Here is a 16,917-nt window from a genome sequence, read left to right on the forward strand (position 1 = left end):
GCCTGCCCAATCTATGGCTCCTTGATCTTATCTCAGGCTTCTTAGCTGCGTTCACCAAAGTTTGACCAAATGGCTGAGCAATTGGGGCTAGTAGCTTAGACTGTCTTCCCTCCTTCCCTTCCCAGACAATTAACAACTGTCAGCCCTTGGTGGCACATCTAATAAGAGAGAGAGGGAGAGTTGGGAGCTGGAGAGGATTGAAGAAAAGGAGCTGAATCCAAGGATCAATAAGCAGCAAGCATTGGTATTGCAGTAGTTGAGGAGCTGGCCTTGTGTGAGGTAACTGTGGTAGGAAGCGAGGGACTGTGGAGAAGGAGATATGATAGTGACTGGCAAGGAGGGAAAGAATTAACATTGAGAAAAGGGAAATATAATGAATGAGGACAGTGATGGAATTGATGGGAGGGGGATCGCTCATGGCTTTGTATGGAAAATGAAGAATACTGGTGGGATTGTGTCATCTATCTTCTAATTTCATGCCTTTTTTTCTGGCTTTTTGCTGCATGAATACAGATGGAGATTGAGAATCAGCGAAAGTATAAAGAGGTTGAGGGATAGCGTGGGGATGGGGAGAAAGGAAGGACAGCACTGGGAGAAAGAGGGAGGAAAGAAATAAGCTGGAGAAGAAGCATGAGAAAGTCAGTGGAAGGAGTGAAGTCCAGAACCCGTTAGCGTAGATGCATATAAGAATGTACTTCCAGATTTAAAAAGCCAAAAGCAGCATAAAAATCATGGGCAAAATGTTGCCCTAGGATGAACTTTGTTGGTGCCAATTGACATTAATGGGAAATACATACACTAATAATACCTTAGATTATTAAAAATGAAAAATGTTTGAAAAGCTATGCTACTTATCACCATGCTTATTGTCTTATTTATTTTTTATACTTTAACCAGCTTGGGCAGTGAGGCTACACTGGTTAGTTTTACTTTCTGATTCTCATGCATTCAGTATTGTCAACCCCAAGCATGAGTCATATAAAATCATGAGATTTTTTTTAAAATATATTTTGGTTTCTTTTTATTTGCCTTCTGGTTTTTGAAATTTGACTATTCACCTGGGTCACATTTTTCAGCTTTTCTCCTCAATCATGAGGGCTAAAAACTTGATTCTTTTGTTAAATGAAAGCTGACATTCTAAAATCCCATGACTCCAGGAACTAGGGTTTGAAGAAAAACACAAAATAAGAGACTCGTGATGGAATCATGTGATTTGTATTTGGGTTTGCAACAGGGGCCAGCACAACGAAATAAATAATAATTAATTCATACTACAAATAATGATGTTATAGGAAATATGTAAACAAAATTACCCCTCACTAATTCTTTTTCTTTACTTCACAACCCATTAGTTTACATGAGGCTGCTTCATCTACTCCCTCTGCCTGCTCTTTCATTTAAATACTGTAGTTTGGATCTAAACTACTTCTTGTTACCATGTACGTTTCTCTTTAAAGTTCTCATCTCATCTGTGGAGTTCTTGTGCTACTGATAATGGAAAAGGAAAATAGCATTTTAAAATGAGACTTCACAGCTGAGAAGTTTGGATGATGCTATTTATTAAATGGATAGCTTTATCAAACATTAGATTAAACTCTGATTAAACACATAGGACTTACTTTGGGAAACACATAGGACTTACTTATATTTTGATTGCAGTTTAATAATGTTGTGATTGCATTATAAGCATGACATTGTATTTTAATCGCGTCTTTCTCTGCCTTTCTAGTGTGCACATTACCATAGCATTTAGATGCCATAAACATAATGAAAGAAAGCATAATTCTGACCAAAGAGACTGTATTATCCATCACCACTTTTTTATTTATTAAGATCAATCCTATTGTTTGTTTCCAGAAAACTATTGCTTGGTCACTTTTCAGTTCCTATAACTGACTGAAGGCTTTGTACAAAGAGATGGGATCTATACGTCACCCGATAGGCAAATCCCAGTTTATTCCACACTAAGGCCCTCTGCTTTGTGCAGGATTCTGGGGGGACAGACTGGAAACACTGCAGCATCTTCATTTAAATTTAAAAAGAAGTTAAATAAGCACATAATAATACAATCAGGACACCAGCCCCAAAGTAACTTATTTAATATTAAATGCAATTTATTTCACAGTCTCCACACATCGTACTTTTTCCAATGTGTTGCATATTTTTATTTGTTTTTGGGGGGGGGCTGAACAGCAATTTGTCAAGCTTCTCCGGTGACTGACATTTTCTCACAAATTGTTGAAATGATGGACATTCAGAAACATCCTGTGTATTTACTAACCCCTGGTTTTCTTGGCTGTCCTGTCAGCTCCTGGCATGCCCTGAGTGTCTAGAATGATGCTATAGCTCCACCTCTCCTCATCCCCATAGCATAGCTGCTGGTACAAAACCTTGACAATCTGAGGAGGACCAACTATTGAGTGGTACTCCTTCCTATTGATATAATTCATAGACTGCCCCTAAGAGGAAGGCAGAATGGTTCAGTGGTGAGGATGATAGTCAGGTACTAGGGAGACCTGGTGTCAATTCACTTGGGCAAGTCAATAGAAAGATTTTAATCAGAGTTGGCCACCTAAATGTCTGAATATCCCACTAAGTGCCTAGCTGTATCTTTAGGCACCTAAATACTTTTAAAATCTGGCCCTTAGTCTCTGTGCCTCAGTTTCCATCTTCAGAGTGGAGATAATAGCACTTTTTTACCTCACAAGGGTATTGTGAAGATAAATTAATTACAGATTGTGAGGTGCCCAGATACAATGGTAATGGGGGCCTCATAAATACTTAAGCTATCTAGATAGATAACCCTGCAACACTGAGAAAAGGTTAAAAAGGAAACAGCAATAATCAATCAGACAAGGCCAACAATTATTATCCTGAGGGTAAATGCAATAAGAGAGACTGCCCGTGCACTAGAATTGTTACAGTAATACTGAAGAGAGGAAAACCATTAACTGACCTAGCCATGTTATCACAGGTATTCCACATGTTTAATCAAACCTCGTCCTGTCACTTTCAGTGATATTGCTCCCTGAAGATTCATACTTCAAAACAAAACAAAGCTTCTTGGAGTGAGTGATACTGCCTCACCAATCTAGTCATGTGGCATGTTATCTGCTGGAAATATTGCTTTCCTAGGCAGTTGTTTTGAGAGCAATTAAAGAGACACCACAGTACTAGTCACACGGTAGGTTAGGGCATGGATGACTGGTCATGACGGAGGGAGACATTGTTCTTGCATGTAATGTAATGGCTTTCAGACAAGGTGGGGAGGGGTGTATTTCTTCCTTCAAGGTAAGTTATGGAGACCATTTTTCACCGTTAAAAAAAATAAGCAAAAAATAAAATTTGCCTCGTTTCACTGGCAGCATTTTTTTTCTTTTTTGTCAGCTCTTTTGGGTAATCTCGAGTAACAAGCATAGCTGAAACCTCTATCTTCTCTTCTTTATATAGAGCTGGTATTTATAACAAGCCCCAAGTCAGGTCTATCAGGTTTAAATGAACTGTCTGAGTTACTGTTGTTCATTTGATTTGACAATGAGCTCTTTGCAATCTGCAACACTGTCACTAACAATACAGCCAAAGGCAAGAATTTCTTTTCTTAATATCCAGATCAGTTTATGCTGTCTAATCTCAATATCTTCCAGCAATGCTAATATATAAATTAACCCCAACAACTAAAAAACTAGGCAGTGGGTTGTTTGGTGGGGGCATGGTCAGGAGTTACACTTCAAATTACAGTGATCATCCACCAAATCTCCTTTGGAATCCTTCCATCAAGCAATCCACCCTCCCTTTTTTTTGTTATAATCATATCCCACCACCTCCCTCTGATATTCCATGCCTTGTCTTGTGGGTGTCCAGTCTTATTTAGACTGAAGCTCTTTGGGGGCATGGAATTTGATGTATCTTTTTTGTAAAGCACTGTGAAATTTGCAACTGTATACACATTTATCTTGTAAGATAAAATAGCCACCCAAACTCAATGACTGCTATAACAAATAAAATATACAACATCAGAGGGACTGCTCTGTTGCCAGGTACCACATCAATGGGCACAGTATAAGAACCTGAACAGAGCTAGTGATGTGCACTGTCATGTAAGAACATAAGAATGGCCATACTGAGTCAGGCCAATGGTGCATCTAGCCCAGTATCCTGTCTCCTGACAATGGCCAGTGCCAGATGCTTCACAGCAATAAATAGATCAGGGCAATTTATCAGGTGATCCTCCCCGTGTCCAGTCCCAGCTTCTGAGAGTCTGAGTCTAGGAACACTCAGAGCATGGCTTGCATCCCCGACCATCTTGGCTAAGCCATTGATGAAATTCTCCTCCATGAATTTATCTAATTCTTGTTTGAACCCAGTTATATTTTTGAACTTCACAACATCCCTTGGCAGTGAGTTCCATAGATTGACTGTGTTTTATGTGAAGAAGTACTCTCTTATGTTTGTTTTAAACCTGCTGCCTATTAATTTCATTTGGTGACTCCTGGTTCTTGTGTTATGTGAAGGAGTAAATAACACTTTATTTACTTGCTGTCCACCATTCATAATTTTATAGACCTTGATCATATTCTCTCTTCATCATCTCTTTTCTAAGATGAACAGTCCCAGTCCTTTTAATCTTTCCTCATATGGAAGGTGTTCCATACAGCTAATCATTTTTCTTGCCTGTCTCTGTACCTCTTCCAATTCTAGTATATCTTTTTTTAAATGGGGTGACCAGAACTGCGCACTGTATTCAAAGTGTTGGCATAACATGGATTTACAGAGTGGTATAATATTTTCTCTTATTATTTGTCCCATTCCTAACATTGTGTTAGCTTTTTTGACGGTTGCTGCACATTGAGTGGATGTTTTCAGAGAATGATCCACAGTGACCCCAAGGTCGCTTTCTTGAGTGACAATAGCTAATTTAGAGCCCATCATTTTGTATGTATAGTTCAGATTATTTTTCCAATATGCATTACTTTGCATATTGAATTTCATCTGTCATTTTGTTACACTGTCACCTGGTTTTGTGAGATCCCTCTGTAACTCTTTGCAATTAGCTTTGGACTTAACTATCTCATTTTATCATTTGCAAACTGTGCCACCTCACTGTTTAGTCTCTTTTTCCAGATCATTTATGAATATGTTGAACAATACAAATCCTTGGGGGACCCTGCTATTTACCTCGCTCCATAGTGAAAAGGGCCCATTTATTTCTACTCTTTGTTTCCTATCTTTTAACCAGTTACTGATCCATGATAGGGTTATCAATTTTGGTTGGACATATTCCTGGAGGTTTCATCACATGACATAATCTTTAATTAAAGATTAATCTTTAATTCCTGGAGACTCCAGGACAATCCTGAAGGATTGGCAACCCTATGAGAGGACCTTCCTTCTTATTCCATTACTGGTTTCAGAGAAGCAGCCGTGTTAGTCTGTATTTGCAAAAAGAAAAGGAGTACTTGTGGCACCTTTAGAGACTAACAAATTTATTTGAGCATAAGCTTTCGTGAGCTTCATGCATCCGATGAAGTGAGCTGTAGCTCACGAAAGCTTATGCTCAAATAAATTTGTTAGTCTCTAAAGGTGCCACAAGTACTCCTTTTCTTATTCCATTACTGCTACTTTGCTTAAGAGCCTTTGGTGTGGGACCTTGTCAGTGGCTTTCTGAAAGTCCATGTATATTATTTCAACCAGATCACCCTTTTCCACATGAGTGTTGACACCCTCAGAGAATTCTAATAGTTTGGTGAGGTGTGTTTTCCTTTTACAAAGCCATATTGACTCTTCCCCAACATATCGTGTTCACCTCTGTCTGATAATTCTGTTCTTTAGTGTGGTTTCAACCAATTTCCCTGATACTGAAGTTAGGCTTACTGGTTTGTAATTGCTAGGATCTCCTCACCTTTTTTGAAAAATCGGTGTTACATTAGCTCTCCATGTGAGAGACTTGACTTCAATTTTAAGATCAGGGTCCAGATTCCAAACAATGTTACAGCAGGATCAATCCAGAATAATTTAAATGAGGACACTCAGGCTTGATACTGGTGTAACTCATGTCCTAAATCTACTCCTGGATTAGCACGGGTCAGACATGCTGCAGAGACAGTGCAATTGCTGAGTGAAAGAGTCTTGAATCTTTATCCACACCCCCTCTAAATTAGGTTAGGATGAGCCAATTACCAAGGGTATCCCAACCACCCCTATTCAGCTGGAGTATCTCAATCACTCAGCAAGTCCTAGATGCAAGAGAGTGGGTGTAAATCAGAGAGGAAGGGAAGGGAAACTCACCACTGTTTGTGGCAGAATCAGTATTGACCTTTTCCCCCTGTATTTTAACTTGCTGTACAAGATATTCTATACACATGTACACCAGTAGAGGGCACCATATACCTCAATAAAAGGGACAGATATGTCCAATAAAATACACATTTTGAAGGAAGAGAGAGTTAGGACTGGAATCTTTATCCCCAGCCTTCTTAGGAAAGTGTGTTGCCACAACGCTAAGGCTGCTTTCGTGAGCACAAGTTATTTGAAACTCTTCCTATGGAGTGTTACCCCACAATTCCAAACATAAATTCTCCTACCTATTTCTTAAACCTATATCCATTCCAGTGGCCCCAGCAGAGGGGCTAGTGGGGATCACTGCAGAGTGTGAGTAAGGCTTAAGTTTGGAACTAAATGAATAGAATTGAAAATACTTTCCTGCAGATGAATAAGAACAAGAACGTATGAATGTAGCTTTGTTTTTAACATGTTCTTTGCCCATTTTTCATATTTTTTCTTAGGCACATATCCGCAAAAGGGATCTAGGCTCTGTGGCACTCAGCATCACAACACCTAATTTTCAGGTGCCTAGAAAATCACATTTCCCCTTGTTTTTTCCTCAGTTTTAAGAGCAGTTTCTTTTTAACTTTTTTGGTTTAACCTGGTTTGAATCTCCTGCCAACATTTTGCACATTTTGTTGCTCGTCACACACCAAAAGGATATGATTGTACAAAAAGAAACTTGTTTCACTGGTTAACTTTCCACTACTAAACTTGAAAAGGAAGTTTTATCACAGTTTTTTTTACCAAGTAATATCTGACTTTGTTACCTTTTAACTTCCAGGCCTCGGATAAATGGCACCTGAGGTAGAAGCAAATCAATGTATTGATACAGCCAGCATGAATTAAAGGTCTAGAAAACATAACCTATAAGGGAAGATTGAAAAAAATGGGTTTGTTTAGTCTGGAGAAGAGAAGGCTGAGAGGGGACAAGATAAGTTTTCAAGTACATAAAAGGTTGTTACAAGGAGGAGGGAGAAAAACTGTTGCCCTTCACCTCTGAAGATAGGACAAGAAGCAATGGGCTTAAATTGCAGCAAGGACGGTTTAGGTTGGACATTAGGAAAAACTTCCTAACTGTCAGAGTGGTTAAGCACTGGAATAAATTGCCTAGCGAGGTGGTGGAATCTCCATCATTGGGGATTTTTAAGAACAGGTTGGACAAACACCTGTCAGGGATGGTCTAGATAATACTTAGTCCTGCCTTGAGTGCAGGGGACCGGACTAGATGACCTTCTGAAGTCCCTTCCAGTTCCATGATTCTATAATGCTGAGCACACCATGATTTGATACCAAATAAATTAGGAATCTAAAATGTTTTAGCTAAAATAACATATAGTTACATTTTCTAAAAGCATCTTTTGAGCTGGAGAGAATTCCTTTCGGCTTGGCCTAAGGGCTGAATTTGTGTTCTGCCTGGTGGATTTTCATGAAAGGAAATCTGCAGTTCTGGTCTCCCATGTTTAAGAAGGATGAATTCAAACTGGAACAGGTACAGAGAAGGGCTACTAGGATGATCCGAGGAATGGAAAACTTGTCTTATGAAAGGAGACTCAGGGAGCTTGGCTTGTTTAGCCTAACTAAAAGAAGGTTGAGGGGAGATATGATTGCTCTCTATAAATATATCAGAGGGATAAATACCAGAGAGGGAGAGGAATTATTTAAACTCAGTACCAATGTGGACACAAGAACAAATGGATATAAACTGGCCACTAGGAAATTTAGATTAGAAATTAGACGAAGGTTTCTAACCATCAGAGGAGTGAAGTTTTGGAATAGCCTTCCGAGGGAAGTAGTGGGGGCAAAAGATCTATCTTGCTTTAAGATTAAACTCGATAAGTTTATGGAGGAGATGGTATGATGGGATAACATGGGGGTTTTGGTAATTAAATATTCATGGTAAATAGGCCCAATGCCCTGTGATGGGATATTAGATGGGGCGGGATCTGAGTTACCCAGGAAAGAATTTTCTGTAGTATCTGGCTGGTGAATCTTGCCCATATGCTCAGGGTTTAGCTGATCGCCATAACTGGGGTCGGGAAGGAATTTTCCTCCAGGGCAGATTGGAAGGCCCTGGAGGTTTTTCGCCTTCCTCTGTAGCATGGGGCACGGGTCACTTGCTGGAGGATTCTCTGCTCCTTGAGGTCTTCAAACTACAATTTGAGGACTTCAATAGCACAGATATAGGTGTGAGGTCTTTTTTAGGAGTGGTGGGTGAAATTCTGTGGCCTGCATTGTGCAGGAGGTCAGACTAGATGATCAAAATGGTCCCTTCTGGCCTAAATAGCTATGAATCTATGTATTTCTGAAATGCAACAGGAGAAGATCATTGAGTAAGATACATTATTTTTTAAAAAATCCATTTTCTCCTTGGAAAAATGTACAACTGTTGATGAAGACAATGACAAAACTATTGCTGTGTGGGAGAAAGTGAAAATGTGTGAATCTAGATGACAGACATCAAGAATTGAAGATGAAAAGAAGCTGTTTCGGGAGAAATGTCAATTGAATTTTTATGTAAGTAAGTCTAGAGACTGTGTCAGCTCCATTTCATTTTGATTAGAGGAAGCACTTCAAATGTTTACCAAGCACTAGCTGTGTTTGTAAGTTTGGATTGTAAATATATTCAAGTCAGCAATAAAGTCTATACTTACTTGTTCATGACACCAGGATGGTCCAGCATGGAGCTACAGACTTAGGTTGACACAAATCAACTTACATTGACCTAACTATGGAAGTGTCTACACTTAAATGTTGCTTCTACTGATGTAACTGCCCCGCTACTGACTTAATAACTCCACCTCCACCAGTGGCGTAGAGTTAAGGTCAATGTAGTTAGGTCAACACATTGTCAGTGTAGACATTGTGTTGCTTATATTGACTGTTACTGGTTTTCAGGAGACTTCCCTCAATGCCCCACACTGATAGTACAAAAGCTCCTGGTGAGGATACGCACTGCCAATACAAGGTGCAAAGTGTAGACACATACAAGTGATTGTAATTGTTGCGATGGCTGTAGACCAACGTAAATTAGGTCAACTTCATTTTATAGTGTAGACATGGCCTCAGTGACTTACATCTATTGCTGGTATTCAGGTTCCACGAGGAAAACAATCAGGAAAATAATGTCAAAATGTAATTACTGAAAGTCCTTTATGCATCAGAACAAATGAGTAGAAAATAAACTGGGCCATATATGGAATCTTCTGTTACTGTATGGAACAGGCTGCTTCAGGAACTGGATTTAGAAGCTGCTTATGGGGCAAAAGCACAGATGAACATTTTAGAGAAAATTGTCATTAATCTAACACTTACCTAAAGGTCACTTATGGAACATTGCGCCTGGGTACAAAATATCCACTCACACTTCTTAGTTTTTGTTAAATGTGGTTTGGCAGAGTACCTGAAATAGCTAAACATGTTTCTATATATTTTGTCCCTGGAGAGACACTTCAAATATATAGCAGTTTCTAGCACATAGCAATTTGTGCATCAAAAACCCTACACAATATTTCAAGCAAATTGTTTGTGTAGCTAGAATCCTATAGTCCCTAAAACTTAAAGATAGTAGAATATTCTGCCTTATTAGACAAGAGAAAAGAAACATCCCCATTCAACAAAAACATAAATGCATCGCACAGTGGAACTACAACATTCCTGTGATTCTGTGAAGTCTTAGACATGTTTGATTTCTGCCTATTTCAGAACTCAGTATAAAATCTGGTATACAAATACCAACTTGGCTGGGACAGGATGTGGATTGGACTGAAGAATTTATGGGTTTAAAGGTAGAGGAGGCCTGGGATTATTTTAAATTAAAGCTGCAGAAGCTATCGGAAGCCTGCATCCCAAGAAAGGGGAAAAAATTCATAGGCAGGAGTTGTAGACCAAGCTGGATGAGCAAGCATCTTAGAGAGGTAATTAAGAAAAAGCAGAAAGCATATAGGGAGTGGAAGAAGGGAGGGATCAGTAAGGAAAGCTACCTTATTGAGGTCAGAATATGTAGGGATAAAGTGAGACAGGCTAAAAGTCAAGTAGAGTTGGACCTTGCAAAGGGAATTAAAACCAATAGTAAAAGATTCTATAGTCATATAAATAGGAAGAAAACAAAGAAAGAAGTGGGACCGCTAAAAACTGAGGATGGAGTGGAGGTCAAGGATAATCTAGGCATGGCCCAATATCTAAACAAATACTTTGCCTCAGTCTTTAATAAGACTAAAGAGGATCTTAGGGATAATGGTAGCATGATAAATGGGAATGAGGATATGGAGGTAGACATCACCATATCTGAGGTAGAAGCGAAACTCAAACAGCTTAATGGGACTAAATCGGGGGGCCCAGATAATCTTCATCCAAGAATATTAAAAGAATTGGCACAAGAAATTGCAAGCCCATTAGCAAGAATTTTTAATGAATCTGTAAACTCAGGGGTTGTACCGTATGATTGGAGAATTGCTAACATAGTTCCTATTTTTAAGAAAGGGAAAAAAAGTGATCCAAGTAATTATAGGCCTGTTAGTTTGACATCTGTAGTATGCAAGGTCTTGGAAAAAATTTTGAAGGAGAAGGTAGTTAAGGACATTGAAGTCAATGGTAAATGGGACAAAATACAACATGGTTTTACGAAAGGTAGATCGTGCCAAACCAACCTGATCTCCTTCTTTGAGAGAGTAACAGATTTTTTAGATAAAGGAAACGCAGTGGATCTAATTTACTTAGATTTTAGTAAGGCGTTTGATACTGTGCCACATGGGGAATTATTAGTTAAATTGGATAAGATGGGCATCAATAGGAAAATTGAAAGGTGGATAGGGAATTGGTTAAAGGGGAGACTACAACAGGTCCTACTGAAAGGTGAACTGTCAAGTTGGAGGGAGGTTACCAGTGGAGTTCCTCAAGGATCAGTTTTGGGACCAATCTTATTTAATCTTTTTATTACTGACCTGGGCACAAAAAGTGGGAGTGTGCTAATAAAGTTTGCAGATGATACAAAGCTGGGAGGTATTGCTAATTTAGAGAAGGACAGGGATACCCTACAGGAGGATCTGGATGACCTTGTAAACTGGAGTAATAGGAATAGGATGAAATTTAATAGTGAGAAGTGTAAGGTCATGCATTTAGGGATTAATAACAAGAATTTTAGTTATAAGCTAGGGACGCATCAACTAGAAGTAACGGAGGAGGAAAAGGACCTTGGAGTATTGGTTGATCATAGGATGACTATGAGCTGCCAATGTGATATGGCTGTGAAAAAAGCTAATGTCGTCTTGGGATGCATCAGGAGAGGTATTTCCAGTAGGGATAAGGAGGTTTTAGTACCGTTATATAAGGCACTGGTGAGACCTCACCTGGAATACTGTGTGCAGTTCTGGTCTCCCATGTTTAAGAAGGATGAATTCAAACTGGAACAGGTACAGAGAAGGGCTACTAGGATGATCCGAGGAATGGAAAACTTGTCTTATGAAAGGAGACTCAGGGAGCTTGGCTTGTTTAGCCTAACTAAAAGAAGGTTGAGGGGAGATATGATTGCTCTCTATAAATATATCAGAGGGATAAATACCAGAGAGGGAGAGGAATTATTTAAACTCAGTACCAATGTGGACACAAGAACAAATGGATATAAACTGGCCACTAGGAAATTTAGATTAGAAATTAGACGAAGGTTTCTAACCATCAGAGGAGTGAAGTTTTGGAATAGCCTTCCAAGGGAAGTAGTGGGGGCAAAAGATCTATCTTGCTTTAAGATTAAACTCGATAAGTTTATGGAGGAGATGGTATGATGGGATAACATGGGGGTTTTGGTAATTAAATATTCATGGTAAATAGGCCCAATGCCCTGTGATGGGATATTAGATGGGGCGGGATCTGAGTTACCCAGGAAAGAATTTTCTGTAGTATCTGGCTGGTGAATCTTGCCCATATGCTCAGGGTTTAGCTGATCGCCATAACTGGGGTCGGGAAGGAATTTTCCTCCAGGGCAGATTGGAAGGCCCTGGAGGTTTTTCGCCTTCCTCTGTAGCATGGGGCACGGGTCACTTGCTGGAGGATTCTCTGCTCCTTGAGGTCTTCAAACTACAATTTGAGGACTTCAATAGCACAGATATAGGTGTGAGGTCTTTTTTAGGAGTGGTGGGTGAAATTCTGTGGCCTGCATTGTGCAGGAGGTCAGACTAGATGATCATAATGGTCCCTTCTGACCTAAATATCTATGAATCTATAAGGATGGAATTAATGGGGTCTGTTCTAAAGACAAGGACTTACATTAGCCCCATCTTGCAACTCCTGGCAGAGCACCCTTTACGTGTGTTTAATAATCAGGAGTGATCATACTGTGAATGGAATCCTGGTTGGCCTGAGAAGCAGCTTCCCTGATGAGTATAATACCTACCCCTAGGAAGTTAGGGAGAGGAAGATACAGGGAGCTGATAAGGCAACGGGCTTCCTTTGGGAAGGAGATCCTCTTCCAGCAGACTTCATTAATAGATGATTCACAGGGATTTTTTGTTTGTTTGTTTGTTTTAAGACCAGAAGGGATTATTTGATTATTCAGTCTGATTGCCTGTATAATACAGGCCATAGAATTTCATTCCATTACCCCACACTGCAGCCAATAACTAGTGTTTAACTAAACCATATCTTCCAGAAAGGCATTCCAGTCTTGATTTGAAGACATCGGAGATATCTCCCACTATCCTTGGTAGTTTGTTCCAGTGATTAATAACCTTCACTGTTAAAAATGTGTGCCTATTTCTAATGTAAACTTGACTGGCTTTAACTTCCAATCAACAGCTCTTGTTAGAACTTTCTCCACTAAAGAGCCTTTTGGTATGTGCTATTTTCTCTCTTCCTTTTTTGTGTGTGGATAAATCAAACAGATTGAGCTCTGTAAATCTCACTGTAAAGCATTTTCTCTGCCCCTCTGATCATTTTTGGGCTCTTCTCTGAACCGTCTCCAATTTTTCAGTCTCCTTTTTTAAAAATGTGAACACCACAACTGGACATAATAGTGCAGTATCTGTCTCACCCAATGCCATTTACAGAGATAAAACACTTGTCTCAGGCTGAATTTGTTTCAAAAGTGTCAGCAGTAATGGTTCAGCATTTCTGAGAACAAGTAAAAGTAAATACTTTCTTTTGACAGTTTTAAAAAAATCTTACAAATGATTTGGTTGAGAAGCTCTAGTGCCTCTGTGCTTAGGAGCAGGGACTTGAAATTTGCTGCTCTGTAAAAATAATGTCCTATATATAAAGTTTTACGCCATTGCTCCAGTTAACAAATCTGTATGTGTTCAGTAGAGACTTGTTAGTGTCTGGCAGCTAAATTCTCTGAAGATTCCATTTTCACTGAGCAGGCTCCATCCCCTCACAGCTCCTACTTGTGACCAGATTTCATATGCATCATTACAGCAGAGAAACTGAGCATGCTGCAGCCCAGTACTACAGGACCTGAGTAGGAATTTGCCTGCATTTGATCTTCCAAGCTGCGACAGACAACTGTGGCACTGGTCACCAAACCAGAGAGCAGGGAGACTGTTTGCTCTGTGCTGTCAATGTCCCCTTCCTGGTGGCTAGGTAGTATGGAGGACAAGAGACAGATCCAGCAGCAGCAGGGGGAGTACACTGGGACAAGGAGCCTAGCTGGGGAAAACAGGGAGCTGGCGGTGGGGGAAGAGAAGACTGGGAGCAGGGGAGGGAAGGGGAGACTGGGACTGGCTGAGCGAAAAAACAGAGGCTGGGATGAGGAGATGGAAGCAAAGGTGGAGAAAGAGAACTGTGACAAGGACAGGCCAGACAGGACACAGGCGAAGGGACCTGTGACTATTAGATATACTTGTCTCCAGAACCTTCAATGAATCCCAAAATTCCTGAGTCTCACCATTTGTCTGTTGTCAACTAATAGATGCAAACCCACCAGTCAAAGTGTTTGTCTCATTCTCTTCTAGTGGCTCGTCCACGCAGAGGATGTCAACATTCTACTACTATCAGACACTCCATTAGTTCAAGTGGCAGAGGTCTGTGTGATGGACTAAAGGTCCCAAGCCTGCTGCTGGCCCATGTGGATATTAATACCACATTCTGGAATTTCTGGGGGTGGGTTCAGTTTGCTTTTATAAAAACCTAGGAAACTACACATCAAATACTATGTTAAGAGACAAGATTAAGATTGCAAATTCAAGTACTCAAGTTGGGAAATGACAAAATTAAGGTTGCCTTCTGTGTATGCATTATGATAGTCTCTTAATTTCATGAACACATAATATTTATTCCATAGGTTCCTTTCCTCATTCAGTGAACAGGATGGATCTGCTTTGTGGATAAATCAAGACTGTACAGTAACAATGATTTTTGTCTATAGGATCCCTGCCCTATTTTCTGCAGAAGTTGGAAAGTGAGTAGTGTGTGAGCCAGAGGATTGCAAGAAAGCGGTTGAATGCTGCCCTGGAGAATTGGATTCCATCTGTGCCTCTGCCACAAATCATCCTCTGTGATGCAGGACAAATCAAATCACCCAAATTTTTCTTAGGTGGTCAATGCTTGTCAGAAACCCAGAAAACTCAAGGCCTTGGGTTCTGACTGGAAGAACAGTTGAGTATTATCCTCAGCAAATACGTCTCAGATTGGAGAGCCCAAACTTAGTTGATCCTTTTTATCTTAATTTTTGTCTCAGTCCCCCATCTGTAAAATGAGGATATACCCACTCATCATACATGGGTGTTATGCAGAGGCGGATTAAGCTTTTGTTGGGTCCTGAGCCAGAGCAAGTGGAGGCCCCTCCCCACCCCTTTTGCCTGCAGTCCCCCTGCCCTACCACCCACATTCCTGCCCAGGAAATGGCGTTCCTGCTGGGGAACGGGGTCATGGTGCTGTTGCTTCCACTACTCCTTGGCAGAAGTGCCAGGCAGGCAGAGCAGGTCAGAGCATGGGGGCACCCATTTTTTCGGGGGGCCCCCACTGGTGTTATGAAAATAAATTCATGTTTTGTTAAGTTGTCAGGGTTCCCTCCCTACTCTGAACTCTAGGGTACAGATGTGGGGACCTGCATGAAAGACCCCCTAAGCTTATTTCTACCAGCTTAGGTTAAAAACTTCCCCAAGGCACAAATCTCTATTTGTCCTTGGACTGAGGTATGCTGTCACCACTAAGTGATTTAGGGAAAGGAACACTTGGAGTTCCTATTCCACAAAATATCCTGGGGAGGCTTGAAAAATAAACAAGGTGAGCACAAACCAGACCCTTGGGCTTGTAGGACACTAAAACCCCAATCAGATTCTTAAAAAAACAGAACTTTATTATAAAGGGGGGAAAAAGTAAAAGAAGCACCTCTGTAAAATCAGGATGGAAGGTAATTTTACAGGACAATCAGATTCAAAACACAGAGGATTTCCCTCTAGGCCAAACTTTAAAGTTACAAAAAGAAAACCAGGAATACACCTTCCTCTCAGCACAGAGAAAATCACAAGCCAAAACAAAAATAAGCTAACACATTCCGTTGCTAGTACTTACTGATTCTAATGGAGTTGGATTGCTTGCTTCCTTGATCTGTGTCCGGCAAGCACACACAACAGACAGACCAAAACCTTCCCCCCCCCCGTCAGATTTGGAAATATCTTGTCCCCTTATTGGTCCTTTTGGTCAGGTGCCAGCCAGGTTACCTGAGCTTCTTAACCCTTTACAGGTAAAAGGATTTTGTGCCTCTGGCGAGGAGGGATTTTATAGTACTGTATACAGGAAGGTTGTTACCCTTCCCTTTATATTTATGACACGTGCTTAGGGAGCAGCATAGAAAAGCCTATAAGAAGATGAATAATTCTGTCTTCAGAGCAGAGTGTGAGTAGTATACGGTAAATAAGGCATGGGACCACACGTTGAACAATGAGGATAAAATGAATTGTTGAATACCTATTCATCCAGTGAGCACCTGTGCACTGAATGAGGCAGGGTCCTGTGGAAAAAAATCTCATGTGATCATGTAATTATAGACTGTATCGTTGTGCATAAGCATAAAGGGGGGGGTAAACTAAAGTTCCATAGGCAACCTTAAGTCTGGCGTTTCCTACCTGAAGTGCTTGACTTTGCAACCTTAACATACTTTAAATGTAATTTTTTTCAGGTGTAATTAGTATTTATGTTGTAGTAGCATGCAAAAGCCCTCCTATGATTAATCTATTGTGCCTTGTCTCTAGCTTGCAAACTCTTTGAGCAAGAGATTAGGTCTAACAACATTTTTGTATAATCTCCATGAATGCTGCCATAAGATAAATAATGTGTAATTGAGAAAAACATCCCTATACTGCAAACCATATTAGAAAAATAAGACAGCTATATGCCACCATATCTGTGTACTGTTAGTTCAAGTTCTGACATAAATGTTTTTAGCTTTTATTTCTGAGCTGCTTTTTGTTTTTGTGGTTTTTAGTTATGAAAGCCAACACTACCCACCCACTTTCTGTTGGTAGTTCATTTGGTTTGTTTATTTGTTTTTTAACTGCCCTTTAGTGTATCTGCTATCAACTTGAGCCTTCCAGGAGTTCTCTACCTTTATCTCATTTTTGCTAAGTGGCCCACATTTTTATTTGTGTTCAGTGTATTTTTAAC

This window comes from Lepidochelys kempii, chromosome 2, assembly GCF_965140265.1.
Source record: "Lepidochelys kempii isolate rLepKem1 chromosome 2, rLepKem1.hap2, whole genome shotgun sequence".
NCBI lineage: Eukaryota > Metazoa > Chordata > Testudines > Cheloniidae > Lepidochelys > Lepidochelys kempii.